This window comes from Arctopsyche grandis, chromosome 11 (genome assembly GCF_051622035.1).
Source record: "Arctopsyche grandis isolate Sample6627 chromosome 11, ASM5162203v2, whole genome shotgun sequence".
Taxonomy (NCBI): domain Eukaryota; kingdom Metazoa; phylum Arthropoda; class Insecta; order Trichoptera; family Hydropsychidae; genus Arctopsyche; species Arctopsyche grandis.
Window position 1 is genome coordinate 13,902,391 of NC_135365.1, and position 14,422 is coordinate 13,916,812.

At 31.2% G+C, this 14,422-nt stretch overlaps 1 protein-coding gene across 1 annotated transcript in view; it reads right to left on the reverse strand.

Annotated features, from left to right (window-relative positions):
- Positions 1-11,702, reverse strand: part of mwh (multiple wing hairs) — a 124,119-nt gene extending 112,417 nt beyond the window's left edge. The window contains exon 1 of the mRNA XM_077440904.1: positions 11,440-11,702. The gene's annotated coding sequence lies outside the window, so the exon portion shown is untranslated. The remainder of the gene's footprint in view (positions 1-11,439) is intronic.
- Positions 11,703-14,422: the final 2,720 nt, after the last annotated feature.

Sequence of the window (14,422 nt, forward strand, 5' to 3'; positions counted from 1 at the left end):
CTAGCTTAATTATTGTGACGGACCCATTAAATCGGTATCCCCCTCAGTTTCTCGCAAATTCGAGTAATTAGCATCTTGAATTTGTTTGCATCTTGGATCTTATAAAATGTTACCTACATTATGTGTTTCTCGTAAATTTACTGTTTATCAAAAAAAATATTGATTGTCCATAGATGTCTCTATATATTCTATTGTATTCTATATCCTGTTATTTTTGAAAATTTATAAGTACCAATGTATAAACTGTTTGTGTCACCATGGAGTAATTCCTGTCATAGCACATATTATATATGTATATTTAATTAAAAAAAACATAGGTCAATTTACTTTAAAAGTTGCCTTACAAGTTGACATATGAAGATTCGTCTTATACGGATAATCGAATGATTTTCTGAGCCTAAATTTTGTGACTGATTTTAAATTTTTTAAATACTTTTGGTTTTAAAAACCGAATACTAATTTTGATCTAGGTCTATTCATACTATTCAGCAAGGTATATCGGTGCGCGTAAAAGACTAGTTCTATTAATCTATTCATACATGGGCAAAATCGTCTTACTTGTACATTACAGCGCGTGAAGATACGGCGCAATATTGCTTGAGTCATATAATCATTGTCAAAATTTGACGTTTCCGAAAATATTGACATGCGCATGCGCACTTTTGTTAGTACGGGTGCACCCGCTACTATGACGTCACGTTGTACATGAATATTTCCACAGAGGCCAAAGTAAACCGATTTTGCTTGATACGTGACGGTGATATGTACTGCTGTATCTATGGCGAAATTGTAAAATAAATAAATCTAAATGTGTCCATATAGAATGTACCAAAAAATAATTTTTGTACTGCTGCTTACGTGCAATTGCTGGTCTGACCTGTGCCAGTATGAATATAACTAAATTCTTCAGATATATGTTTTTTTATATTGTTACATTTATCATTCAACAGTCAACAATGAAATATTATGAAAAGACCATTAGCCATAATGTAATATGTTTTTTTAACAAAATCCTACAAAATCCTACAAAAAACATGAATAAAATGTTGATTAAAATTGTTACAACCTAAAATTTAACCCAGAAAAAAATCATCAAAAAATTTTTTCAATCAAATCTCAGTACACGATCAACATTCAACCGTACGAGTGATTTTATAGAATGGCAGGTGCATTTCGAGAGCGTGACAGTTGGATTAATCGGGATCTATTCGGTGCATGCATTTCGCAACAACACACGGCGATTTATCGCATTGCGCAATTTTTGCGCATCGATTGTGCAATAGTCATCGTGAAAATCTCGACGCTTCCGTCGGCAACGGTCGCACAGTAAATTCTACACACACCAAACTTTCAAACTATGCTTACTTAAAATAGTAAAAAAGAGTCTCTCTTGTGTTTTCCAAACGCGGCTAGATTTCGCAATTCGCATGCAAATGGCGACGATTGTGCGGAGCGAAGTGTCCATGGGAAAGCTGAGAATCGTCGTCACTTACGATTCGACAAAACCTTTGGAAGTTTCAACATACACACACATACACACACGAAACAATCATGCAAATACTTATTTGAAATGCGACAATGGCAAATCGTGGGAAATGAAAATCGGCAATGCGTTCGCACTTTTCCGATCGATTGCAACACTGAAGAGTTATTTATTCGTATGTAAATAAATAGTATCGCGTGCGAACGTTTTATAGTGACTTCATTAAGCAAAAACAATGATTAAAAATTCTACGAATCGTATATATGTATGTACTTATTGTTTACGTGAACGATTCAATTATACAACCTTCAATATTTAACAATCGATTAACATATTATTTTCTATATTATTATATGTAATTTTTAGCTTGCGACCTTTGCCTATTATTCAAAGATTCTCATTTTGTTTAATAATAACATGATTTAAATAGTTATTCATGTCGAAGAAATAATAACAATGTTTAATAATAATTAACAACGTAAGCCACAGCGTAGTTCACCGGTTAAGCCATTGTTTACGTAGTATAGAGAGGTCGAGGGCTAAAATCTCAATGCAATCGATATACACACATATGTATATACGCTGATGACAAGATCTGGATGATAATTAAATCCAGATCGACCGTATCCCATTAGAGTTTATCTAACGTAATTTAAGTGAAGCATTCAATATAATCAACATCCTCCCCCCCTTCTGTTTTTCTTCGGGCAGGCGCCGGATTCTGGTATACATATAATTTCTAAAGAGACATATATATAGCGTAGCCAGCCGGGTAAAACCACTAGTAAACTATAAAAATGTATAATATGCTTAAATATTATAAACACTTTTTTTTATTTACCTGTTTCATCACGAAACAGTTGGACACCTTTCTGGAGTTTTTAATAAAGACAATTCTTACTAATCAAGTATGGTTCTATTTTACATAACTGGGATACTTTTATGAACAATTTTAAGCTCATATATTCGAGCATTCCAATAACCGGCTAAACGTCTTCTAAGTAATAATAAAACAATTAATTTATGATTTTGTGTCGTGATTGACAGAAAGGTTAATGTTATAAAGTTTCGTTTAAAATAAAATGAAAAGAAAGATAAAATTCAATTATTATAAGAATGAATGTTTCATAAGAATGAACTTGACTCACTTCTGCATCTACCGGTTCATGTAAATTGGACAAAACGTCAAATTAACGAATGTGTATGGGAATCAAAAAATACGGAAGCAAAATAGCAGAGAACAATATTCAACAATCAAAAAATACTATTGTACGACATAACCGAGAACCTTTTAACAAAATTTCCCATACATTATTCCAAGATCGTTAGTAGAGTACACAGAGTACAAGAGTTTTGAATATGCGAAAAAAAAGTATTTTCAAGACATCCGACGCGTCAGCAACAATATATTACAATTGGGATAGAAACGTTTCTTTTGTCTGACCCCTCACACGGTTATTGTTTTTCTAATATTACATTATATAGGTAAGTCAAATACGATTTTCGACGACCCAATAAGACTTGTCACCGTCATAATTGGATAATCAGCTGTAACAGATAAGTCTGCCAACAAAATATTACACATTTAATCGGAAAAATATCGCTTTTATCTCCTGCGTCGAATATGAAAGGAGAAAATTTCATTTCAGATCGCATTCCATTAACCACACCAAAGAAATACAGTAAGGTGACCGCAAAAGTCAATCGGAAAAAACTCGACAAATAATCGTTTGAATCGAACGTTCGAATCGTTTCGCTAAAAAATAACGTTAATTGTACTTTATGTACACTTTTTGTGGGCTAACGAGATTGGCCAATTTCGCCAAATCGACGGTCACCGCAAAAACGGGCGCATACGGCGCGTGTGGTCACCCTAAATCGTCGAATTGCCTAAACGCTAGACCGTTAACTGTTACAGTTAGAGTATTCACGTTGATTGACGAAGGGTTAAACCTGTAGATATTTAATATCATAATTCAGTTACATTATAAATAATGAAGGATTATTAACTGGAGCCAGTTAAGAAATTCAATTTTAGCTGAACTTACGATGTCACACAAGATTCCTCTTATTCGTAATACAGCATGCTTTAATTATTTGAAAATTGTTAAAAAAACAAAGCTTTTAATAACAAACTTAATTAAAATACAAATAAAGTTATGTAAAAAATATCTTCAATGCAAAAACAGGCCTTGTATCTTATTATAATTATTAAGTTTGGGCTTAGTGTAATTTAAATAACCCAAAATACGTTAGAAGTAATGACGATAGTTAGGCGATAATTTTTATTTTTAATCTAATTAACCTAAAATAATCCACAAAGCGTATAATTAAAAAATATAGTTGACTTCAGTGATAAGTATGCATTTTGGGGCATATGAGAAGTAGGCTGACAAAATAGTAGAATACAAAAGTAATTTAGAGCAAACGAAATCATCACTTAAATGGGCTTTTTTATGAGTTGAAAGGTTGAAAAAAACGCTTTTAATCAATAAAGGCTATTTTTCATGGCTCTCAATGTTTTCGATAGTGCGTCGTCAGTTTAGGTCGTTTCGGTCGATTTGGTCGTGTTTGAATACAATACGCATTAATGACCACGAATATTGACATCGATGATTGGGAGGCTGTTAAATAAACTATGTAGTTCATTAAAAGGAAATTATTTATACGTTTTCATAGAGAAGATCGTCTTATGAAAAAAAAGTCGTTAACGAAATGACCACCTCAAAGTTTCCGTTAATTGTTTTTTTTTTCGTTTTCATTGAAGGTTTTTATATAGAACCAATTAATGAGATAAGAGACGAGATTTTCACGCTACGATAACCACAAAATGTTTCTTATAAAAGACGTTATATTACGTTTCTTAAATGCGAATTTCCCTCATAATTTGCAACAAAAAAATCTAAAGTTATAATGAAAACCCATTTTTTGTTTTTTACTGTTTCATTTTATTTTACTAAAAAACACTATAAACGATTATAATTGAACCATTTTAAGAGGTCCATAATACGGTTTTTTTTATTTATTTTATCTTTTATACCAGGAAGGCCTAACAGGTAACCCCAACGCGCCTTCCTAGCCAGAAACATTTTACATTTAATACAAATATTATTGGTATTATACAAAGTACATAAATTCATATCAATTAATATCCACAGAGACATCTATGGTTAAATGTGTAAATTTGCAGAATTTTGAACAATTCAGTGAAATTCAGTCAATATAATATTATACATATCAATTAACATCCACAGAGACAGTATGGTCAAATTTGTAAATTTGTAGCATTTTATTCAATTCAACGAAATTCGAGATTGCTGAAAACTCGAGATTTTGCGAGAAAATGGGTAAGGTTGTCAATTTATTGGAACCGTTTAAATGAAAATCAGATAAATTGGCGAATTCTGCTAGGAAACGATCGACCTGGAGTCACAAACCCAAGGTCTGGCCAGCAGAAACCAGTGGGATTTGAATCCGTGACCACTATGTTCAAAGCATTATATGCTAACCATTAGTCTATTCTGCAGATTTACAAATGACACAAATATTTGATAAGAAAAAGAATAAATTTTATCAGATTTAATAAATGAATGATATCCGTTAACTTGCAAAACGACACAATAAAAATGTAACAAATTGAATCCGATATGAATAATTAGTCACATTAGAAACGAGGCTATAAAATACATAATCCAGTTGTAAACAATTTAATAACATAATTTTATGCGTCTTAATATTAATATTGTAATGATCCCAATGTGTAAAAAAAACTAATAACGCTAGTAGAATATGTGATTGTCTAAATAATTTGAAGTCAAAAAATTATTTGAATTTTTTATATTATAAAGTAGCGAATTTGATATAATTTAAGTGATAAATCATTCCATAAAAACCAATTATCATCAGTCAAAACTACTTTCACTTAACAAAATAAATGCAACTAAAACATATTTAATGACTTTCAACTGATACAATACACACGTATTTTTGTGCCTTTCCGCGCCTACGCTCGCTGAATACAAATCAAAATTAAAAAATTCGAATAAATTTGAATTGGCAATGCTTTCTCCACTATATGAAGATGATATTAATGTCCAAATCATAGCAAACATACATAGATGGGGTCTGCGAACCCGAGGCGGTTAGCCTTCGCGGTGCAATTCATTGCATATTGGCTCTCGACTCTCAACAGCCACTCCTACATCACCCGGAAACATAAACCATCACTCTGGACGAGATTAAGCATCATCCCAGTGTGTTATCCCGCAAATACACGACCGAGAAGATTGCAGAGATGGGTAAAAGAGTCGGAATAAAGGTCGAAGATCGACTTCGGAAATTAAAGGTTATGTACGACCGGCATAGCAGACGCAAACGGACCGACTCCCGTGTGATTTTAGCAAAACACGACGTCTATTGAAATCCAATTTAGAACAGTTCTGATTGCTGCATTTTATAAAAATAGGAAGTGGCGCGTATCCAAGTCAAAAGGAAATGAAAATCGTTCGATATTCCGCTATGTTATCGGTAGAGCGCGTAAATTAGTTCGCAAACGACGTTAAAAAGCCGCTTTGGTTTGCGAGAAAAGCGCCTATAAACTTTTCAAGTGTGTGAATAATATATTCAAAGAAATTGAATGGTACCTTAAAATCAGACGTTGCTTCCATTAAACTTTCTCTAGGTACGCGTGTCAAAACAGATCAAACAACTTCGATACAAATTCGAACATTTTATTCTAAACAACAACTTAGCAACCACTTGTTGTTAGTTTCGATTCTAATATTTGGTCTAAATGTGTGCAAACCTGTTCTATATACTTTTCTCTTATTTAAATCGTATTGAAAGCAATCGAGTTACATATTTACATATGTACCTATACAACTATCTATGGCTTTTAGGAAAATAATAACTTCAAAATGAATGCTTTGCAACACACAATATTTAAAAAATGCTATGAAAACGTCAGAACCTAGAAATAAACAAAAGAACCAACAATTTATTTTTATGAATTTAAAAAATTTTTAATTCTATATTAAAAACATGAAATAAAAGTGTAAATAATATATTATCAATATCGGATCACGTAGCTAGAAGAAAATACTATAAATATACGAAAGAAGTGCTTGAATGGTACCCGACAGAATGTAAAAGGATGCAATAAAGGCCACAGGGGAGATAAGTGGATGAAATCATAAAAATCTGCGGGATGAGATGAATTAGAGTCACCCAAAACAGACACGAATAGAAGCGTGTTGGAGAGGCCTTCGTCCAAAAGTGGATGATGATGGCTGTAAATGATGATGATCATGATGATATGTACATATATATACAATTTTCCATATATGTATTTTTATTTGGGTGGAATTACTGCATTTTATATTAATAATAATATAAGATCTAAGATCGACTTTCCGCTATTTAATGAAGATTTGAATAAACCTATAATATATATGTATATATATTTACACGTTAATATTTAAAGACGCGTGACATTTATTTACGATATGTACAACACAAAGTAAATATTGCCATTTGACTATACGTAGTGTTTGAATATACCAGCTGTCAATGTTAATTTGAACGTTGCATATGTGTACTCGTAATATATCCATAGGTTTTGAAATACCGTGATAGAAATTGATTATTCAATGATTTTAATTGTGAAAAAGGAAAATTTTCGAATCAATGATCGTTTTTCCAAGATGAGAGTGAAATTTTAAATTAGTGCTGTTATAAATGCGGAATGATTTATTTCAAATTAAATCAGCATATTTACTAAAAATCGTATGAATGATTTTCCGGTACAATTAAACAGTAAATCGTTATAATTCGAATCGAAAGAGCGTCCAGTGTGATCTTTTAATTATTTTCCATCAGTGTAAGTGATTTATATGTTAAAATTTTAATTTAGATAGATTTTTTTTATCATTATTGCCAATGTATATGATAATTTTTCAAATGTGCATACATACATATGTATATGTATTTCTATGAAGAATTTGGGTCATAGAGGAAAATAATATTACTATTCAGATGTGATTAAAAGCGTTTACAATGGATACGCGAATTGCACAAGAGAAAACGCCATTTACGATTAAAATACTATTTGAAGGTTGTTTTCCTTTATTGTGATTAAATTAAAAAAAAAACGAATTCAATGACTGCTTATGAGCGAAAGCCGCCATCGATAAATATTCAAAATTAAAAATTTTATTTCGTTCAATTTTAAAAACGTTTACCTCGTTCCAAATAACAGAGGTCGGATATCCCTTTTCCTACAAAATTTGCCGAATTTGTGATTTAATTGCTTATGACAATATGTTCGCTTCACACGTATGATTATATTAATTACGTACATACGTACGTAATTAATATAATCAGTGAGTACACACAAGCGTGATTCCTGCTTGTTTTCATTACGTTGAAATAAACGTTTCTATAATTTTTCGGATGATATTTACTTCGATTTAAATCAAAGATAGACCTAAGCTTAATTAAATTGTAATTTAGAGATGAGTAATTGCAATTAATTGTGCATTTGTCTACAAATTTAAATGTGAATTTTCGCGCATTACTTTTATGATGCAATTCAAAGGAAATGATCCATGTAATCGCGATTAAGACAAGGTCATATAAACACATTGCCTACCCAGAAATCAAAACAACCATAAATAATGGTATACAGACTCATACCTGGACGAATAATTAGCATAGAATAATAAATATAAGAAACAAAGATTACGAAAGCAATAAACACATAAATGTTTATTACTATACTATTGTATTTGGTATGCACAATTCAAATAATTTTTACACCATAGTTATCTAATACGATCTGTTTCTTATTTAAATATATTTATTAGGATTTTATACTTATCATAATATACTTTTTTATTTTTGTGTTAAAGTGCCGTTTTAAACTAGGCATGATTTATTATCTCAATAACAAACCATGAATTCGAGTAGTATATGTACTTTCAGTAAATTTGATATATATATAAGTTATGCCATATTTATAATCTTCCAGGATACGTTTGATCATTGTAGCGTTACAAATATACACATCAATTCAACAATATTCGATTTTCTCGCGTGGAAGTATCGGCAATTTTTTATACAATCAGACCGTATCATTAGGCATAAGATCACTGTATACATATTTAATTATATAGTGTATGGCGAGATCAACTATACGTACATATCTCGTAGATGTGCCATTATGGACATATTTTTCCATGGTATTCGATTCATGTCCATGTCTCAGAGGCGAACATATGCCGGCTAATGATAGATTTGTAATTTTCACAACCGTATACATATTATACCTATATGTACGATGGACCTGTTAGTCGACCTCATAGCGAATTCGATTGTAGTAGGTCTTTCATATTTGATTTCAGATGTGCAAGATTGATGCACTCCAGCTGCGAATTAATTTGTTTGCACTCATTGTGTTCAGCGGATAATGCATAGAAACCTTGATGTTATGGCATTTGATAAAACGTTTAATCTTATGCAAGTCTAATCTTAATATTTTATAGTCTATGCAATTAATAAAAAAATTACAAGTATTAATTATCAAGTAATCTATGTACATATTTTGAAAATTACACTTTTAATTGTTAGCAATCAATGTCAAATGAGAAATATTTTCATCATAATTGTTCAATCTCTTATTTAATAACCTATTTGATTCAAGACGTTTACATCATATTGGATGACATTCGAGTATCTATTTTGATCTAATTCTATCCATTCTTTTAATCCTATTGTGTCAGTTCAGTGTCAGTATATAATACATACATATATTTCATACTTCTAGTATTCCTATTTTCTTTCATTTCCAGCGATAATATATTTTTATTATTTTTTTCAATCAAAAGTTCAATATTATTTTAAGCAACAAAGCTTTCAATTGACATTTTCGTTTGAAAATAAATATCTGTATTTACTGAAATTTCAGGATATCATAGGAATGCCGACGTAATATTACTCGAAATGGGCTATTAACGACAATATACGATTGACTGGATAATTTAAGTCACAGTCAGTGTAGTAAAAGTAAATACTAGGCTTATCAACTGGAATCATCTATTTTAATGAGTATACTTAATGCATTTTATTCAAGTATTTTATGGTGTTATAGCGATAATCTCGTTTGACAATATGTCGCGTCAACGAAATTAGAATATTTTTCCGATTCTTAAGCAAATTTGGGTGACAAAAACGAAGTTTATATTTTATTTTATTTCAAGCCGAAGCGACTGTACACGTAAAATAGAAACGAAAAGTATTTGAAATGAAAAAAAATGTATATGGTGTAACATGCAAATGTTCTCCGTAGCGTATAATTTCTTTATCTCTCTGTAACAAGATTTATTACAGTCAAATTATATATATGTAATTCCATATCTTTCGGATTGGTCTTTAAATTTTGTGTACGAGCAGTCTTATCTCAATTTACACATCCCAAGTTTGATTCTCGGTACGTTTGTTTGTCTGTAAAAACTTCGTTTAATATATTTGTAACCATATTTTACTCAACCCTCCCACAAATGTCGTTTGGCGAAAAGCTCTAGTGGCTATCATATTTTATGGCCAGATTTTACAATCCTTATCTTAATGGTTTATTCGGGTTTTATTATTTTTTGTGTACACAATTTCGAATCAATATTTTAAGTCAACTTCCTGTTTTTCCGACAGCTATGGTTCGAGCTGTATTTTAAAATACAGATTTATGATATTCGTATGCGAAATATGTAATATACGTTTACGTTTAATATATACAATATTTTATTGAAATTGGATTGGATGGATACAATTTAAAAGTAATGATAAGCGTAAAACGGGAAGATGGTTTCTTTCAAAGGTTATATTTAAATATAAAAAAGATAACAGACTTCGTGACTGGGTCACTTTGATTGACAAATCTGGTTCATGCGTTTTTTTGAACATCCGATTTTTTTTACCGCATTTGCTTGTGTCAAAGTGAAAAATTTTCAATTTTCATTTTAACTGTATATAAATGGACATGTGTACTTTATATACGCAATATATGTATAATATATTTTTTCGATGAAAATTTATCGCTTTAAATTACTCAGCAGGATATCAACAAGATTTATTGCGCTCGTAATTCAAAAGAAGATTTATAATTTTTGTCCATAGGTATTAAACGCTTGTCGAGGTGTACATTTAAAAATAAACACAATCGCATTAATTTTAATGCAAAATTCGTTTACCGGTAATTTTTCTTTGTCGCTGTCGTCAACAACTTTCTACAATTCTTTACTTGTGTCTCTACATAAATATTTAACAGCTACAATCACTTAGAAAATACATTACAACTGCTGATATAAAAGCGCGTAAACGTGAAGAATCAAAATAAATACGGGAAATGAAAGCCTAACCGATCGTTGATGTAAATCAATTACTTTCTAGTAACGGCTAAATTGAAAACGACCGTCGAATTTAGCGACAAATAATCATATTAGAATCGATTGCATAATCCAAAATAGTTTTACACGGTTAAATTATGAAATAGTAAAGAATTTCCTAGTGTGGAAAAATGTTAACTCATAATGAAAACACTAAAAGTGCATTTAGTCGAAGATGACCGTGTAAATTGACAATATATGGCTCGTTTCGTTTAAAAGTTGATCGAATATATAGTTTGGAATGTTAACGAGTTTTGTAAGATAAAGTCGTCTTGCTCTGAGTTTGATTCTCATTAAATTTAGGCTAAAAGCCTTTTCGAACTAAATTAATGTCACCGAATTTTCCACCAATGTGAACCATTCCGCAGCCAGTTCGACTAACTTCACTTAAGAACTTACGTATATATTATATAATATTAAAATAAAATTTAAACACCAACCCATACTAGCTTCTCCTTATTTTATGAAAGGTTCATTTAACAATAAAATTGTATTATATAATTAATATTTTATAAATACCTTATAATTTAATCCAATCAATGCACAACACTGTAATTTCACAGCTCAAATTGACACATTCGACGCGAATGTCGGTGGATTATAAATTTTAATTTTGTACTGTCGTTTGAAACACGCTACTTATTTTCACTCAACACCCATGGCAAATTAACACTATAGAGATGTTAATGTGATATTTAGCAAGATTCAAACATAGATCACCGGTCATCTAGGGCTTATTGTTTGCGCACGCGTCGATCTCGCGTGTGCTGAGAGTGCGCACTGAGCCGGCTGCAGCGACCCACTGTTCACCTGTCAGCGAGAACGGTCAGCGATCGAAAACATTTTTTTGCAGAGTTGCAGGTGACATCCTGGTCATGGTTACCTTTAGCAATAAGAATTGACACAATTTAAAGAAAATACTACAAATCACATTTTTATATCATTAATTTTGATATTTAAAGTCTTTGTTTTGTTATCAAATATATAATTTCTAAAGAGACTTTGTAAGTATTGTTGGTTGAATAATGGTTGGAAACTTCGAAAACAAGTAAAAATTTTCATGACGACATGGGGACGGGGGACGGGGGTGAAGGCCCAAGAGGCGCCGGGGCGAAGGCCCCCGGGGGCGCAGAGGGCGACATTCGCCAGTGAGGAACTTTTTTATTAAATAAATTGAATAAAAAAACAAATTAATATTTACTATTAGATTCGCCATGTTTAAGCTGTTTATATTACAAACACTGAGCGAAGCCGGGTAAAACAACTATTATTTTTCTAACAAAACAAATTATAACAAAATTATTATTATTAATAATAAATAGGACTGATTCAGCGATCATGATGTATTTAAAATATTATTTTTCTTGTTAATATTTATAGTATTATCTTATTATAATGTTATTGTATACATCGTGATAAGAAAAAAAACTCAAAAACATATAGCGTGGTCTAGTGGTGAATGTTGAATTATCTCGTACTTGATGTTACGAGTTCGATTCCCGCTAAGTCTCGCTATTGGCCAGACCTTGGTTTGTCAAGGTCGATCGTTTCTTATCAGAATTTGCCAATTTTTCTGATTTTCATTGAAACGATTCCTGTAAAATTGGCGTTTCTTTCCCAATTTTCTGTTGCGAACCTTTAGTTATTGTTATATCTTAGGTTTCGCCATATTGCTCACCATAGATGTCTCTGTGGTTGTTTATCGAATATAAAATTCATATTGTTACATGAAAGTTATTCATCGTTATTTATCGTATTAATACGATATTTGTAATATCTGACGATAGATGTCAGATATTGTTTAGATTTACATGTATCTATGTAATAATTATGTGGACCAGGAAGGCGCATTTGGGGTTTACCTGTTAAGCCATCCTGGTATATTTGTACATATATATGTACATATGTAAAATATGTATGTAAAATAAAATAAAATATAAGCCGCTATATTTAAAAGTGGCGGAAGTCCAATTTTTAGTTCGAAAAACACTATTTCTTTTAAATTTAATTCACAAATTGTAATTACTTATTTTCAATCGATATGTCCAACCTGCCTAATATATGTAATGTTTGGAAAACGTCTTTGTGAAGTGAAAGCAGTGTATTTTTTTAGTATAATGCGATCGCTAATTTTGCTTACCAAAACACTATGTAAATCCCTGCTCTATTACTGTAATCCAAGTATATATTTCGTTCGTTCATGAACACACTAGTTTGTTCATACACAAACTATTAGGCATAAGTTAAAGTATTCATAATAACTAAAGCCCGGATCCTGAGGGGGCCGTTTATTGTTCAAATGATGTATATGCATTGTTTAAGGTTTGCCGAACCTTTTTTACAAAGCATTTACAACAATTGAACAATAAACGGCACGCTTCCGGTCCTACCTCTAATAATAACTTGTTAATCCTCCATTCTCCGAAACAGGAATCATAGTAGCGCTTTTATGTGTGTTTTAAAAATATTTCCCATTTCAAATACTTGGCATTTTGATGTCTCAAAAGTTTTAATAGCTCAAAAGTCTTGACAGCTAAGCCTGACGGGAGTCTATTTTTTAACTCTTAAACCAATAAAACCAATAGTTCGTATATGAACAAACTATCACGTTCACAAACGACCTAGAATGAACACAGACTATAATAGATATATTATGGAGTAGCTGGCTGACAAAGATACGATATTGCTTGCCATATAAATATTATATTACATTTATTAAAATGCTCGTAATAATGCTTGGTAGTAAATCTATGTATGTATGTACATATTTACATACAAAAAAAGTATAAATTGGGTCATTAAATTACATATATATTGAATTCGTTGAACATGTTTTTGTTACAACGATAACTAACCTTTCTGACCAAATTTCATATTGTATTAAAAAAACCAACGATTTGATACAACTGCTAGCATCCAAAACAGGTAGTTCTAAACAAATCGGTCAACATGAGGATGCGACACCGATATTACATCAGAGTGATGTTTGTTTTTATCGTTCATTTATTACTTACTGTTAAATTAAACATTTCGTTTGCAATATGGCGCATTGTGGACCGCAATGTACACTTTGTACTACAATTATAAAAGTATTTTCGCTTTTTTTTCCTTGCCATATTATAATACAAGTATTAAAATGTTAACAGTTTGATAGCAATTGATCGCGAACGGTTACATTAATGAACACTGGCCGTTAGATAGGAATGTATCAATAGCTTCTATCCGTTTAATATAATCGATAATCATACTAAACTAACGTATATATTATAGTGTAGCCTCACAGAGCTATGTATGTATATGGTATAATAAAATAAAATATCGAATTTACTATATGCGTTTAGATATTGGAAGTGTTGGACACGTTCGTTTTTTTAATGGAATAATTTATTGCGAGTGACCGGTATATTCTATTAACTTTTGAGAAGAAAGTGATTCGATCTTTATCTGCCTAGTTTGAGATTGGTTTAAATTTATAATGAAGAGATCAACTTTTTATGAACGA